Source organism: Dermacentor albipictus, chromosome 7 (genome assembly GCF_038994185.2).
Source record: "Dermacentor albipictus isolate Rhodes 1998 colony chromosome 7, USDA_Dalb.pri_finalv2, whole genome shotgun sequence".
Taxonomy (NCBI): Eukaryota; Metazoa; Arthropoda; class Arachnida; order Ixodida; family Ixodidae; genus Dermacentor; species Dermacentor albipictus.
The window spans coordinates 45,938,384-45,953,180 of record NC_091827.1 but is presented as its reverse complement, the minus strand read 5'-3'; the positions used below and the strand labels follow the sequence as shown (position 1 = coordinate 45,953,180).

Below are 14,797 nucleotides of genomic sequence, written 5' to 3'. Positions count from 1 at the left end.
TTTGAGACCAGCAAACGACCGAGTGGCGCATACCCAGTACTCCAAGTCGGCCTCAAAGAGTTTTTTCTAACACCGGTATCTACCCAGTAGCGCGTCTACGGCGGCCCATGTCGGTGGGAAACAGGTTCGTTGAAGAGCGGCACGTATGTACACATTGACACATGCTCCCCTAGTTGGTCCGATGATTGGCTTCGAACCCAGTTACTACCGCACAGCAACCCGACGCGCTACCCATTCTGTCACTGACTACCCAGGGACCCAGGCAGGTGGGAAAACGGTTGATTACAAACATGGATAGATGCGTAGATACGCAGATAGGTAGCTTAACGATAGCTAACGCAATACCCCCTCTCCCCCCTACTGCAACAGACCTACGTATTCAATGGAATCATTATTTTAACACAGCGAATGGCTTTCTTTGGCTCTTTCTCCTGCTTTGTTGCGCCGGAGGAGTATATGGCCTCCATCCAATGTACGCCTCTGCCGTCAGCTAGCTGCTTGAGGCTCACGGACTCTTTCTGGCGAGACCTTTGGGGCGTGCAATGTCTTAGGTGCCATGTTGGTGGTGGCGCTTTTTTCCACGTTGTCGGGCGGTTTGCGATCCCTCTTGCACTTCATTAGATCCGCACATCCTTATTCACCCGCATCCTATACCCCTGTATGCCCTGAGGCATTTACCCTCGCATAAAAAAAAAAGAACTCCGCCACGCGTATCTTGTTGAAACGGGCATTTTCGTCTTGCCGACACGCCACAGCTTCGCTTAGACCCGACTGTCACAGTGCGTGGTCTAGATAATTTACGAAGTTCCCATTTAAGATCACTTGTGTCCGCGTTCCTTCGAAGGTCAGCGTACAGAGCTTCGAAAGACGTGCGCAATGACCAGCCCATCAGTAACTATGCCGACTACAGGCCTGTCAGACTGCGAGGCGTTTTCCTGTACTGAAAGGGTGGCCTAGAGATCTTCGTTTAAAGGTCGCTTGGCGATGTCAATTCTTCAGCTTGTTTTTCATGCAAAGCTTTCTTAGCTTCCTCTGCCACCTCCCCCGTTGCCGGTGTTGCTGTCTTGCCGCGTAGGCACAAGCTGTTTGCCCACTCTATAACTACAGCATTACCCACTGTCAACTACCACGTCACTCACTAGGCCGATACCCCCTACCAACGTCATGTTCCTCTTCTATGCCCTATTTAATTGCCTCTTTCAATCACTTTATCTTTCATGTGCTCGTTCTTTCCTCCATGTCTTCATCTTCCTGCTATTTTGCACTCAATCTGTGCCGTTGTGCAACAAAAACAACAACAAAAACGTAAAGAACAGCTCCGAGAAGGAAGACAAAGACTTGTCACTTGACTGTTGGCTGCAGGCAAGCGTGTCGGTCCACCAGCGCAAAGGTAAGACATTCACAAAGGAATTGGAATGGTTTTAGACACGCCGTCTCACACGGGCATGTCTCGTTGGATTCCGCGGTAGCTCTGGAAGTGTGACATAGATAGCGAAAGCCGGCGACGTTTCGCCGCGCATGTCACTAAACCGAGGCAAAAGTGTAACGTGTTTCGTTTCAATGCATAAAAAGGCGTTTTGTTAAGAAAGTCACTGGAACGCCAGTGCATTTCTCCACAAAGTTCGGTAATTAATATCTCGAAACTGGTGTCATCCTGAGAATGCTTTCCAAGTGGATCGGCCTTGCGAACTCCACGGGTAGAATGCGTTAACTGCAATAAATGGGCCATAAGGTAATTAGTTCAGAAAAGTTTTTAGCTATTTTTGGTAATTATTCGATTATGCATTTGACTTTTTGTGCAAGTAATGTCCGCCTATTCGAGTAGACCAGAGCATGAACTACAATTGCGCTATCTGTCACAGGCAAGCTTTAACAATTTCTGGAAGTGTTCGCTGCAACACAGAGTACACAAACACATACACACACACACACACACACACTTACACACACACACACACACACACACACACACACACACACACACACACACACACACACACACACACACACACACACATATATATATATATATATATATATATATATATATATATATATATATATATATATATATATTTACATATATATACCGGCTACCGTGATACCGGGTATCACCTAAAGCCCCCTAAACTTCGTAAAGTAGCGACACTCTCCTCCTCTGCCTTCACTCCTCCTCTTTTCTCATCTCTTTCACGCTCCCTCCTCGACCGTGGCGCCGCCTACACTGCTCGAGCGTAGCAGCGGCGCCAACATGCGCTCCTCGCCACTCCGTAGATGCTTTTCGAGCAAAAATGGCGCTGAAGCACGGCGCGAGGGCCCACGTGATGCTATTAGGCCAATGGCGACGCGGCTTCGGCCAGAGCGCGCGCGGAGGAGGCGGCATTCTTCAAAGCGTGGCGCTACTTTACGAACATTAAGGGGCTTTAGTATCACCCCCTCTCCCCCCCCCCCATTTGAAATTTTTTGTGTGCCGGATGCCACCGCGCTGCGTTGCTCAACGCGAATCATGCACGGTTGAATAGATAGATAGATAGATAGATAGATAGATAGATAGATAGATAGATAGATAGATAGATAGATAGATAGATAGATAGATAGATAGATAGATAGATAGATAGATAGATAGATAGATAGATAGATAGATAGATAGATAGATAGATAGATAGATAGATAGATAAACTTTATCAAAAGAATATACAGAAAACCGCTAATGGTCGGGGCCCTTAGTCCAGGGCTCCGCTGGCTCTTGCCATCTTCTCAGCTCTCTTTATCAGCTTGAATGCAATGCGAATGGCGATGTTGCTGTTCGTGCTTGCGGCGCAGGAGCTAGCGATACGCTCGTCGGCAGGGGTCAACAAAGTTCGCGCTCGGCACGATCAATCCGAAGATGGTTCACACCGCTGAGGCCATGGAAGTGCTTGCGCGGGGTCGCATCATCGAGGTCTCCTTCGACGAGTATGTCGGCACCGTCAACGGACTCTTCAACGTCCTCGAGATAGTAAGCCCGGCTGTATCCTGTTCTTATGTAAGGGTCAGCAAAAAAAAAAAACGACCGTATTTTTACGGACGGTAGTCTGGAAAAGGCGCTTGCACAATGCAGCACTCTCTGTATACTTTTTCCAGACCGCTACACATCGGCCACCAAAACGAGCAGCAGCATTGGAGGCAACCGAACATTTTGCGTCATGATGTTACAATGCTGTAGAAGAGCTATTACATTAAATTATTTAGGGGCGTTTTGAGACTTTCCAGTGTTTGCTCTTGGGTTTAGAGGTGCAGGACCTTCATATAACGCAAAAACAAATAGAAGAAAACAAACTGACAAGTCTGAAATACACTGTCATTACTCCTTTATACTGCGTTTGTTATTACGCTTCTGCGGTAGCAGAACGGCCACGTTTAGAAGAGCTATGGTTGGAAAGCCAGAAACGACGCTAAAACAAAAGACGATTGAGGCCGGCGCTTGTGGCACACTTGTACGTAGCTGAAAAAAAAGAAGAAAAAAAATGCCGGTAGAACTCATCTCACGATGAATATAGCGACGATAATGCGATTAGCATTGAAGCAATGTAGCGAGACTCACCGTATCGCCCAATCATTCACTTCCGTGTAGCCGACTTCTTCAAGCTCTCTGTTGCCGACATCTTGATCCTTTCTCTGTCGCTCAATGCCCCTCGCTCGATGCTCGTTCCGGTCTCAATTTGTTCACTTCACGTTCGGCTGCTTTGAATGAGGTTTTTTAATGAGGTTTTATTAATAATGGACAAGATATAGTACAAGGCAGTAATATACAGGAGGAGGTCCCGAGGTCAAAGACAGTAATGGGACCTCCTGTACAGCGTATAAGTAAATATATAAACAACAACAGTTGCAACAAATAGTGTAAAATATTCAAAAGATAACAAACTTAGTATTGTCTTAGGTTTGGCAGTACTAAACAAATCAGCTGCAGACATAAGCAGACAGGTCCTGTCTGCTTCTAGTCTCTGTCTATGTCACTTCGCGCTACAATTCAAGATGAAATAGGGGCCGTCCAGAGACCCATGATGTCGCTGAAGGGCTTGGCCTGACGGTGCCAACAGGGAAGCCTTGGTTTAAAAAGTCGAGCCTCCGAACCTCATTTCAATAAAGGTTTTCAATAAAGGACACACACACACACTCACACACAAACACACACACTCACACACAAACACACACACACACGCACACGCACACGCACACACACACACACACGCGCGCGCGCACACGCACACACACGCACACACACGCGCACACACGCACACCCACGCGCACACTCGCACACACACACACACACACACACACACACACACACACACACACACACACACACACACACACACACACGCGCGCGCGCACACACACGCGCACGCACGCACACACACACACACACACACACACACGCGCGCGCACACACGTGCACACGCACGCACACACACACACACGCACACACACACGCGCACACACACACGCGCACACACGTGCACACGCACGCACGCGCACACGCACGCACACACACACACACGCACACACACACGCGCACACACACACGCGCGCGCCCACACACACACACACACACACACGCACACACGTGCACACGCACGCACGCGCACACGCACGCACACACACACACACGCACACACACAGGCGCACACACACACACACGCGCGCGCGCGCACTATTTTGATAATTCACAGGCACTTATGCAGACATTGGTTGACAGACATTGCTATTACTGTTTTTGTTTGCTCGCGACTGCGCAGGTCGGTGGCTTCGCGCTGTACATGATGATGGACAAGCCCGAAGGGCGCGTTCCGAGCTTATTGAAAGGCACGGCGTACACCTTCTTCTTCAACGGCTTCATCATGGTCTTCACCAGCATCTTGAGCTTCACATCTTCCCATCTCCTGCCTGCGATCTTCTACGTGAGTTTCCGCGTCGTTCACTCCACTATACGTAGCCGCGACCACCTGTGCGCTAAAGGAGAAGCTACTTCCCGGATGCTTGCGAATCCGAGCGACTCGCACCTCAAAGGCAGCGACGCTGTGTTCAATAATAATAATAATATATGGGGTTTTACGTGCCAAAACCACTTTCTGATTATGAGGCACGCCGTGGTGGGGGACTCCGGAAATTTTGACTACCTGGGGTTCTTTAACGTGCACCTAAATCTAAGTACACGGGTGTTTTCGCATTTCGCCCCCATCGAAATGCGGCCGCCGTGGCCGGGATTCGATCCCGCGACCTCGTGCTCAGGCTGTGTTCAAGAGAGCCTCTCTTGGAAAGTCTTGGATTCTGGTTTGCCGCACCACGAACCCCCCCCCCCCTCCCCCGCTTGCGTGAAAACTGTACGCAAGACTTCCACCGGCCGCTTCGCTACATCCGGTGGGATTCCTTAGCTGTAACGAAGGACCCCGTTGTATACTAGCGTTTTTGAAACGCTTCGCAATACATAAATGTTTGCCAGTTCTATCGTCTTCGCGGTATAACATGCTCCTGAAGGAAGGGAAACAGAGACAGTAAATTGGATGGAAAGGATGGAGATTTACAAAAAACACTGCAGATTTACAAAAAACCACGGAGATTTACGAAAACGGCGTGAAAGAAATCAGGACGGAAAGGTTGTATGATAACGTAAAGAACGCGGTTCCTTTGCTAGTTGAGGCCCGAGCTAACGGCCTGAGGACAAAATACATACCGGAGCAAATATGTGTCACAGGAGGCGGCACGTTTGTGATGCAAATAAAAAGAAGCCCGAAGACTGCTCGGCACATCCTAATAGAATGTCAAGATATATTCACATAGCGATACCTTGCAGATGCGTTAGGATTCAAAGGAGACGGAAGGATTAGCTGGTCAGCAGTCGAGATAAGTGAGGGACGATTATAATATTGGTGGGAAAAAAAAAGAAAGCATGGAAGAAATTGATAGAACCGGAGTCGTTGCAAGCGTAGGTAATGGTACAACGCAGTGATAAAGGTTTCAAACACGAAAGTTGAGATCGATATCAGATAGGCAAAGTATAGATAATGGTAAATACAGTAAAACCCGACTAAATTAAGCAGGATAGGGGACTATTTGCCCCTGCCCCGTTTCAAACGGGATGCCAAGGATCATCATCATCATCATCATCATCATCACTTACGTTTCCAGCCACCGGCCAGTATTCCGTAAGTGGCCATACGTTTTACTCAGAGGCTAAATACCCTTATTTCAGAAGCGCCGTGCACTGCCGTGAATGCTAGGGTCCGTGTCAGCCAATCAGTAACGAGAGCCGACTGTGCCGTCTGCGAAATACCCTGTCTCACAAGCTCCGTGGGTCCGTGTCAGCCAATCAGTAACGAGAGCCGACTGTGCCGTCTGCGAAATACCCTGTCTCACAAGCTCCGTGGGTCCGTGTCAGCCAATCAGTAACGAGAGCCGACTGTGCCTTCTGCGAAATACCCCGTCTCACAAGCTCCGTGGGTCCGTGTCAGCCAATCAGTAACGAGAGCAGACTGTGCCATCTGCGATATACCCCGTCTCACAAGCTCCGTGCGTCCGTGTCAGCCAATCAGTAACGAGAGACGACTGTGCCTTCTGCGAAATACCCCGTCTCACAAGCTCCGTGGGTCCGTGTCAGCCAATCAGTAACGAGAGCCGACTGTGCCTTCTGCGATATACCCCGTCTCACAAGCTCCGTGGGTCCGTGTCAGCCATTCAGTAACGAGAGCCGACTGTGCCTTCTGCGAAATACCCCGTCTCACAAGCTCCGTGGGTCCGTGTCAGCCAATCAGTAACGAGAGCCGACTGTGCCTTCTGCGATATACCCCGTCTCACAAGCTCCGTGGGTCCGTGTCAGCCAATCAGTAACGAGAGCCGACTGTGCCTTCTGCGATATACCCCGTTTTACAAGCTCCGTGGGTCCGGGTCCGCCAATCAGTAACGAGAGCCGACTGTGCCTTCTGCGATATACCCCGTTTTACAAGCTCCGTGGGTCCATGTCCGCCAATCAGTAACGAGAGCCGACTGTGCCTTCTGCGATATACCCCGTCTCACAAGCTCCGTGGGTCCGTGTCAGCCAATCAGTAACGAGAGCCGACTGTGCCTTCTGCGAAATACCCCGTCTCACAAGCTCCGTGGGTTCGTGTCAGCCAATCAGTAACGAGAGCCGACTGTGCCTTCTGCGAAAGGGTGGAGGGCTCGCTCTATGTGTGCTGCTAATGCTTCGGACGAGCTTGCATTCAGTCGGTGTTCCATAGAGGGCGATGACAGGCCGACATTGGAGGAGGCTTTCTTGTGGTTCTCAATTCTGGTCGGCCGGCACGACTCATAGCTTTCGATGCGCTGCACGGAATTGGCGAGGTGGTTAGGGAACACCGGAATACCAGACATGAAGGCGGCTTCAGGAGCGCTGGTAACATCTTGTGACGGTTCATTTCTAGAACAAACCGTCAGAAACGTTATTGTGTATAGCATTCTTTTCTCTCTGAAGAAAAAAAGAACAAAGAAAAAGAAAGCCGTGATACATGGAGGAGCAGCAGCTAAACTGCGCATAGTCTCTCACTGGAGTAACATTTTTAACCACTCTAGTTGACCTCAATGTGGCAGGATGGCGCTACCAGCGCTTCAGTGTTCTCCAGGTATCTGTATAGGAAAAACATTGATTCACAGTGGAGGAAAACAACTAGGAAGCTTACCAGCAAGTATGCGGCCTGTAGGGTGTGAAACACAGCAACAAAGAAGGTCAAGCGGAAAGTCAGAGAGGCTGAAATAATCTCATGGGTGGCGGCAATGGAAAAGAAACCTGCCACAGGTAACTACTTAAGATGAAAAAAAGAAATCAGGAAAAAAACAATTTATGATAACTCAAAGGGAAGCTCATTACTTTTCGAAGCGAGATCGGGATGCCTTAGAACCCGCACCTATAAAGCGTGATATAAGAAGGAAGAAGAAGCATGTGCTTGCTGCGGTAAAGCTATAGGGAAACGATGGGGTATGCTTTATTAGAATCTGAAGACGTCTGCCCAGCGGTCGATTTAGGCACCACTGGCCTCCTTGAAGCCCTTGCGTTTAGCGAGAGCAGTGGAAAAGTAAACATGTCCGCAATAGGCATTAGTAAGAGGCGATTGGAGGATTGTTGGAAGAAAAGTAGGGAAACGACAAAAAACGGAGATGTACAAAAGCACAGTTCGCAATAGGGGATCAGAAAATTTGGGTGTGGGGGTTCATAGCGTGTGTTTTTTTTAATTGTTTAACCTAGGTAGGACATTAGGGAGTATAATAGCAAGAGCTTGGTGGCGCGACCCACCACCCCGTTTCAAAGGGGACGCTCGCACCATCCATTCATCCATCCATTGTCGTCTGCGCGTCTGCTATTTCGTAACTTTCAGTATAACCCGCCGTGGTTGCTCAGTGGCTATGGTGTTAGGCTGCTGAGCACGAGGTCCCGGGATCGAATCCCGGCCACGGCGGCCGCATTTCGATGGGGGCGAAATGCGAAAACACCCGTGTACTTAGATTTAGGTGCACGTTAAAGAACCACAGGTGGTCGAAAAAAAAGAACCCCAGGAGTCCCCCATTACGGCGTGCCTCATAACCAGAAAGTCGTTTTGGCACGTAAAACCCCATATATTATTAACTTTCAGTATGTTTACATAGTGAATGGCGAAATCTCTCTAAACCTACACAGACTGCCCTGCAAATTGCAAAAAAAAAAACCTGTCTTCTGTCTGTTCGCAGTACGTGCTGTTCCAGGCAACAGGCAGCGTCCTGTATATATTCTGCAGCATCTTAATCGTTCGTGCGAACAAAGAAGTCGGCATGCCGGCGGTGAGTGCAACACACGCCAATATGGCCCAGATCTGCCAGCGTCAGCGCTGTACGCAATACAGTGTTTCTTTATTTTAATTATTACTTGGAGCATCAAATCACATCACTACATTGTTTACTCGAATTACGCCCCTTTAGATAAGTTATACCTGCCCAGGTGGACACTATTCACAAGAAACACCAAATACCAAAGAAATACCATTCACTAGTTGAGCTAATAGTGCCAGTTATTGCGTTCACAAATACAAACTTTACGGTATAAACTTTATATGTGACAGGTAAAGGCAATCGTGATTAAATTGCAGTTACGCGATTCCACCTCCAAAAAACACGGCCATGCAAATAGAAATAACTGCAGTCAAGTTACGCGTCGTTCAATTCACCGCGCCACGCAGGCGCGAGTGCGAAGTGCTGCAGTTGCGGGTGCAACTTCTGCCCGTCACCGCGGGGAGACGCATACAGCGCATGCGCCGTAGGCTTGACGTGTCGCGGTTAACGTATCACGCGAAGCTACAAAAAAAGCACCTGGATAGCTTGAAACTGCTAACGCATACGCGAGTGGACTTCGCGGTGAAGCGGAAAACTCGCCTCGCCGGAAATCCGAATCGTCTGCCTTGCAGAGCCTCGAGCAGACGACCACATACTGATCCTTGGACTAGGGTGGTTGCTTGGGCTAGTTGGTAATTCATGATCAAAAATAACGTACAGCGCAAAGGACAAGGACAGCGCTGTGTATGTCGTCTATCGCTGTCCTTGTCCTTTGCGCTGTACGTTATTTTTGATCCTTGGAGCACGCGTATAACAGCTCGTACAGGAACGCACAGACAAGGTGCCGTGCGCGTCTGTGCATTAGCATTGTATTCAAAGCTGGCGTACCAGCAAGCCCACATTGCAACGCTAGCTATAACCAGAGTCCTTCGTTGCTTTGTTAAAGGGCTCGTTCACACCGGCGAGTGACAGTGGTCGCGCGACCATGTTGGTCGCAAAGCGACCATTCGCAAACGGTCGCAAACGGTCGCTTTTCTCGAAAAGCGACCATTTTGGGGCCAGTCGCTCTCTGCGCGATTTTTCAGTCGCGCGACCGTGGTCGCAAAACTGATAAACCAATCAGAAGTGATCTTTCACGTGTCTACATCTGGCCTCCTCCCGCGTCGCAGCAAATACCGCGTAGATCCCGAGAGTTCTCGCTGAGAACGATAATCTCCGCGATTGCGACTCGCGGGGTCAGGCTCAGCCGGGCTACCCGGTGCGAACGTCAGTCGCCTTCGGTCGCATTTTGATCGCGAGTCGCAAATCGCCGCGCGACCCCCTCAAGTCGCCGGTGTGAATTAGCCATTACGTATTGAATGCGTGAAGGGACTCTGCTATTACCTACTAATCCAAAGCAAGGCTTACCGTTATCACATGGTCGACAAACGATTCCGGCGCAGCAACTCCTCCTTGCTACGACATTTTTTTCTATGAACGTCCATACGCTATCGCCTTTCACAATAGGTGAAGATGTTCTAACGCTGAACTTCAAAATAATTTTCCCCTTGAACGATTACCTCCATCCGACGCATTGTGGAAATTGGCGTGTATATCCTGTCATAAGCATGTACCTGAGTTTTCAAATTTATGTTTAGGTTATGTTTAGTAAATTTCTGCTTAAGTTTTTTTTTTTGTACCAAAAAGGTTACTCATATCGCGCTGCCATGTATAACGCCTCCTGGGTCCAGTCAAGCTGCTGACGGCAGCTTTTAGCCCGGGAGGACGTTTCTAGTCTGTACTAGAAGAAGAATAAACTTGAACTTGAACTTGAACTTAAACTTGAAGCGAGGCTCGCTCACGTTCCCTCTGCCGCTGTGGTCGACCGAGCGCCGGTGAATTTCGCCACCCCCGATTCCCGCACTCGTCGAGGAAGGAAAGAAGCTATGACGCGTAGCATGACGTCACGCAACCGCTGCTGAGCATAAATCATGGCGCCGAAAAATAACTGTTTGCTTTTGATGGTAACGTGACGCAGTACTGACGCGTTTATTTTGTTAGCCGAAATGTGCAGCAGCGAACCCTAAGGCTCCTGTACTAGTAACACGGTTTTCTTCCTCAGTTAAAAAAAAAAAGTGAAGGTGCTAGATTTGCTAGAAAGAATATTACATCGAAAACATTTCTCCTGCTCTCGTCTGTTGCGTACAAACCGTCCTATAATATGCAGGGTGTTGCAGCTAATTTTAGCCACCGTTTAAAAATATGCTGACCCATCAGTCAGCAGCCATGCAGGGCGCGCAGAAAAAAAAGAAAGGTTCGCTTTTAAATGCGCGAATTCTTTCACTCTTACCGAGCTTCGGGCGCACCGATACAGAAACTCGGGTTGTCAAAATGACATTTCCAAAACACGGCGGCCACTACGTGCTTCCAGCTCCAACGATGCCGTCGGGCGCATGAAATTTTTTTTTTTTTTCATTTTCTCTCTGCCTTCTCATACTCCAGATGGTGGGCCTGACGACGGGAGCCCTTCATGCATTTCACTGCGCGTACTCGACGTACAAGATCTACTACGAGAACAAGTGACGACGAAGCGCCGGACCGCTGCTGCACCGAACTGAGCCCCGTATATAGCCTTCGCGCCTTCTCCATTTCGTGTGCAATCGCGGATTAAATTTGTGCAGTACTGCGCGCCTGTGTCCAGTTTCCGGTCGAAGCTGCTCCCGCACTTCAACACGGGCGGAATGCAAGAGATGTTTTAACGCGATAGCGTTAAGGCGCTCGTGTGTCAGAAAAGCCGGTGTCGTCGGTGTCGGCGGCGTTGGCCATGAGCGAAAAATCCCAGAAGGCAATTCATAAATAAGAACAACTTGCTAGATGGGCCGGGTGGGAATCAAACCAGGGTCTCCGGAGGGTGAGATGGAGACGCTACCATTCAGCCATGAGTTTGTTGTGTACATATGTACTTCCCTATACAGAATTAAGAAACGGCAAGGTTACGGAGGCAATCCGGAAGTTGTCGAGACAGCGCACTTATTGATTCGTGTTATTTCCTCGTGACGCTATCGTGTAGTCGTTATTCTTTATCGGCTTGGCATTACGAGTAGCCGATTATGCACTCACTCGTGCCCCGACACTTCACATCCAATGGTCCACTCCATCCGCACGTGCAAAAACACCCTCAACGAAAGAAGCGTCTGTCTTGCACTTACGCCGTTCGTGGTGTGGGTGATCTGGTCTATAGCTCAATTGTAAATAATTATGTGAGGGCCTAAGTGTCGGGCTTTTTTTTTTTGTCTTCCAATGGTCCAATTATGGGAGATGCTGTTTGGTCGGACTGACGGCCGCAGCGCACGTGTGAAGAAACACTTAAGGTGTTGTCAGTATTTGAAGTTTGAAGAATTCATTCCTTCTTTCCCAGTACAAAAGAAAGAGAAGCTGAAGGCATATAGCCTGACAAGGGCTCTTTCTAAGATGCACCGAGCAGTTCCCGCGGTCAAGTCTCTGCTGCGCGCTTGATGCTGCCGATGCTGCTGACTCTGTGCGCACGTTCGTTATCTTCCTTACAATATATATATATATATAGAGAGAGAGAGAGAGAGAGAGAGAGAACTACAAACTATTGCAGTGTAAATAAAGAGAGTCGTTAGTTTCACGGTCATTTACAAATATAAAGCAATATTCACGCACACAACGTACGCGCACTCTACCATACATAAAAATTACTCGGAACAAGAATTCTCGCACACGATAAGGCACCCACTTATTTTAAACAGAGATTAACTTTTTTCTTTCACATGTAATGCATTCACGCGTACACTTAAGGTATTCAAAATGGGCGTAAAAGCATAGAAGTAAAATTTCCGCTTGTAAATTTGGTGTGCGTCCTCATTCTTGGTTCTGCAAGTTTAGGCCACTTGCAAGCACATTCTCCGAGTCAGTGCGGCTCCTGCTCGGGCATTGCATGCGCGTGCACGCATCCTATAGGTAAGGCTTACGAAAACGACTATACCCGTCAACCTCGCACGTTTTCCCGAAGGCTCACCAAGGTAAAGTTTTCTTACCACTGTTTTCTTTAATTATAGGTTTTACGTGCCAAAACCACTTAATGATTATGAGGCACGCCGTAGTGGAGAACTCCGGAAATTTCGACCACCTGGGGATCTTCAACGCGTGCACCTAAATCTAAGTACATGGGTGTTTTCGCATTTCGCCCCCATCGAAATGCGACCGCCATGGCCGGGATTCGATCCCGCGACCTCGTGCTCAGCAGCCCAACGCCATAGCCACTGAGCATCCACGGCGGGTTCTTACCACTGTCACTTTAGATGTAGAAAAAGTGGGAAAGCGTAGGCTTCGCTAGAGATTCCAAGCACTTTACCTAGGCAAGAATGAAAAAGTATATATATATATATATATATATATATATATATATATATATATATATGTATATATATATATATATATACCCTGTTTACCCTGTTTCGTGCGGCCACACATGAGTTGGACCCAGAGTGCACGTTCTTTACATCTGAAAACATGAAGAATGCGTGCCTACACTACACTATGCGGCAAAGTACTTCTTTTTTCTTGGCTAACTGGACTCTTGGAAATGGCTGACCGGAAGTTCTCTGGGGTCATAAACGCACTGCTGCCACATCGCGGATTAAAAAGTGTCTAAAGCAGCGCGCGAAGCCGCAGCCAAGCGTCGAAAACGAGCCGAAAGAAACCGAGCGGCGAAAGCAGCAGCGCGACGGTGCGAGACGGCAAGTGTGCAGCATGCATTCGCCATCACGTGTTTACAGGGGTGTAACGCGCTGCCGAACTTTTCTTCGCTGTTGTACAACCAGCAGAGAGGCTGAAAGATAGAACCTGGGAATGCGAAATTTGCGTTTTTTTTTATTCCAGCAACATACACTGGCAGAGACATCCAATGACCAGGGGAGTGATTTCATAAAAGCTATCGCCGGTAAAAAAAAAAAAAAACACGAAGACGAAAAAAAAGATGTTTAGATTCGACACACATTTTGGAACTATGTGGCGCGAAGCTTTCGCGAAGCAGGCAGTTAAATTCTGTAACACTGGCCATCGTGTGCAGAGCGTCCTGCAGCGCAGCTTTGCTGCAACTACGCCGCCTCCCGGATGCAACTTTACAATTGCCAGTAAGTACAGGTACAGCGGGGCGTGGCACTTGCGGAGGCGCCGGATATATGCGCGCATGCGCGAGTAAGAGCGGGTGCGAGAGAAAACGCGGGGATTTCGCTCCTTGCATATAAGACTGCCTACGCACTAAGGAGGAGATTTCTTAGCGTGTGTTCTATGCGTTTGTCCCTAGGCGTGGGGGGCATTGCGGAGTGGAGTCGAGTTTGTTTACGCTCCGACGCTGGCTGCCAGCGCGGTCAAACAGGTGATAACATCTCAGAAGTTTCCGTGTGAGCAGTAGGGACCGTGGAAGAGGCCGGTCCGCATATATTGAATATCTAGAAGGCAGAGCGCCTTAGTAACCGCGGTTAAATGCGAGTGGCTGAAAGGGCTCCGATGATGCTCGACGCCCCTGCATGTGCAATGAGAATGCGGCGCGCCCCCCTAACGCGTTTTACGCTAACCTGATGTAACCTAAGCTAACGTAACCTAACGAGGATGAGATGCAAAGCCAATAGTCCTCACGGCGATACATGAGGTAATCGCCTTCACCCGTCGTATGTGTACGGTGCTAAGGCGCTGTGCGTTTATTTCCCTCAAAGGAGTCCACTCAAATATGCTCCTCAAAAGTGCAGGAGAGCAGGCCCGGCCTCTACAACGGCCCCTATTGCTCTCCCGGGAAAATCAGGGATGTTTCTCCTCTCATTTTCTTTTTTTGAAGGTAGAGTGCCGTAAGGCGCGACAAAGTTATAATCCGACACGAATGACTCAGCACAGCGCCGCACGCGCGAGAAAGTCTGTCCGACGTACCTTTAGCCACAGCGATCACCAAATGGGGCATCCGTGCGCGCTTATTCACTTG

The 14,797-nt window shown here is 48.8% G+C and overlaps 1 protein-coding gene across 1 annotated transcript in view; it reads left to right on the top strand.

Moving 5' to 3' along the window:
* The window catches only part of LOC139047823 (uncharacterized), a 42,459-nt gene extending 30,975 nt beyond the window's left edge, over positions 1-11,484 (top strand). Inside the window, exons 8-11 of the mRNA XM_070521957.1 lie at positions 2,824-2,998; positions 4,782-4,943; positions 8,740-8,829; positions 11,299-11,484. The gene's annotated coding sequence lies outside the window, so the exon portion shown is untranslated. The remainder of the gene's footprint in view (positions 1-2,823; positions 2,999-4,781; positions 4,944-8,739; positions 8,830-11,298) is intronic.
* Positions 11,485-14,797: the final 3,313 nt, after the last annotated feature.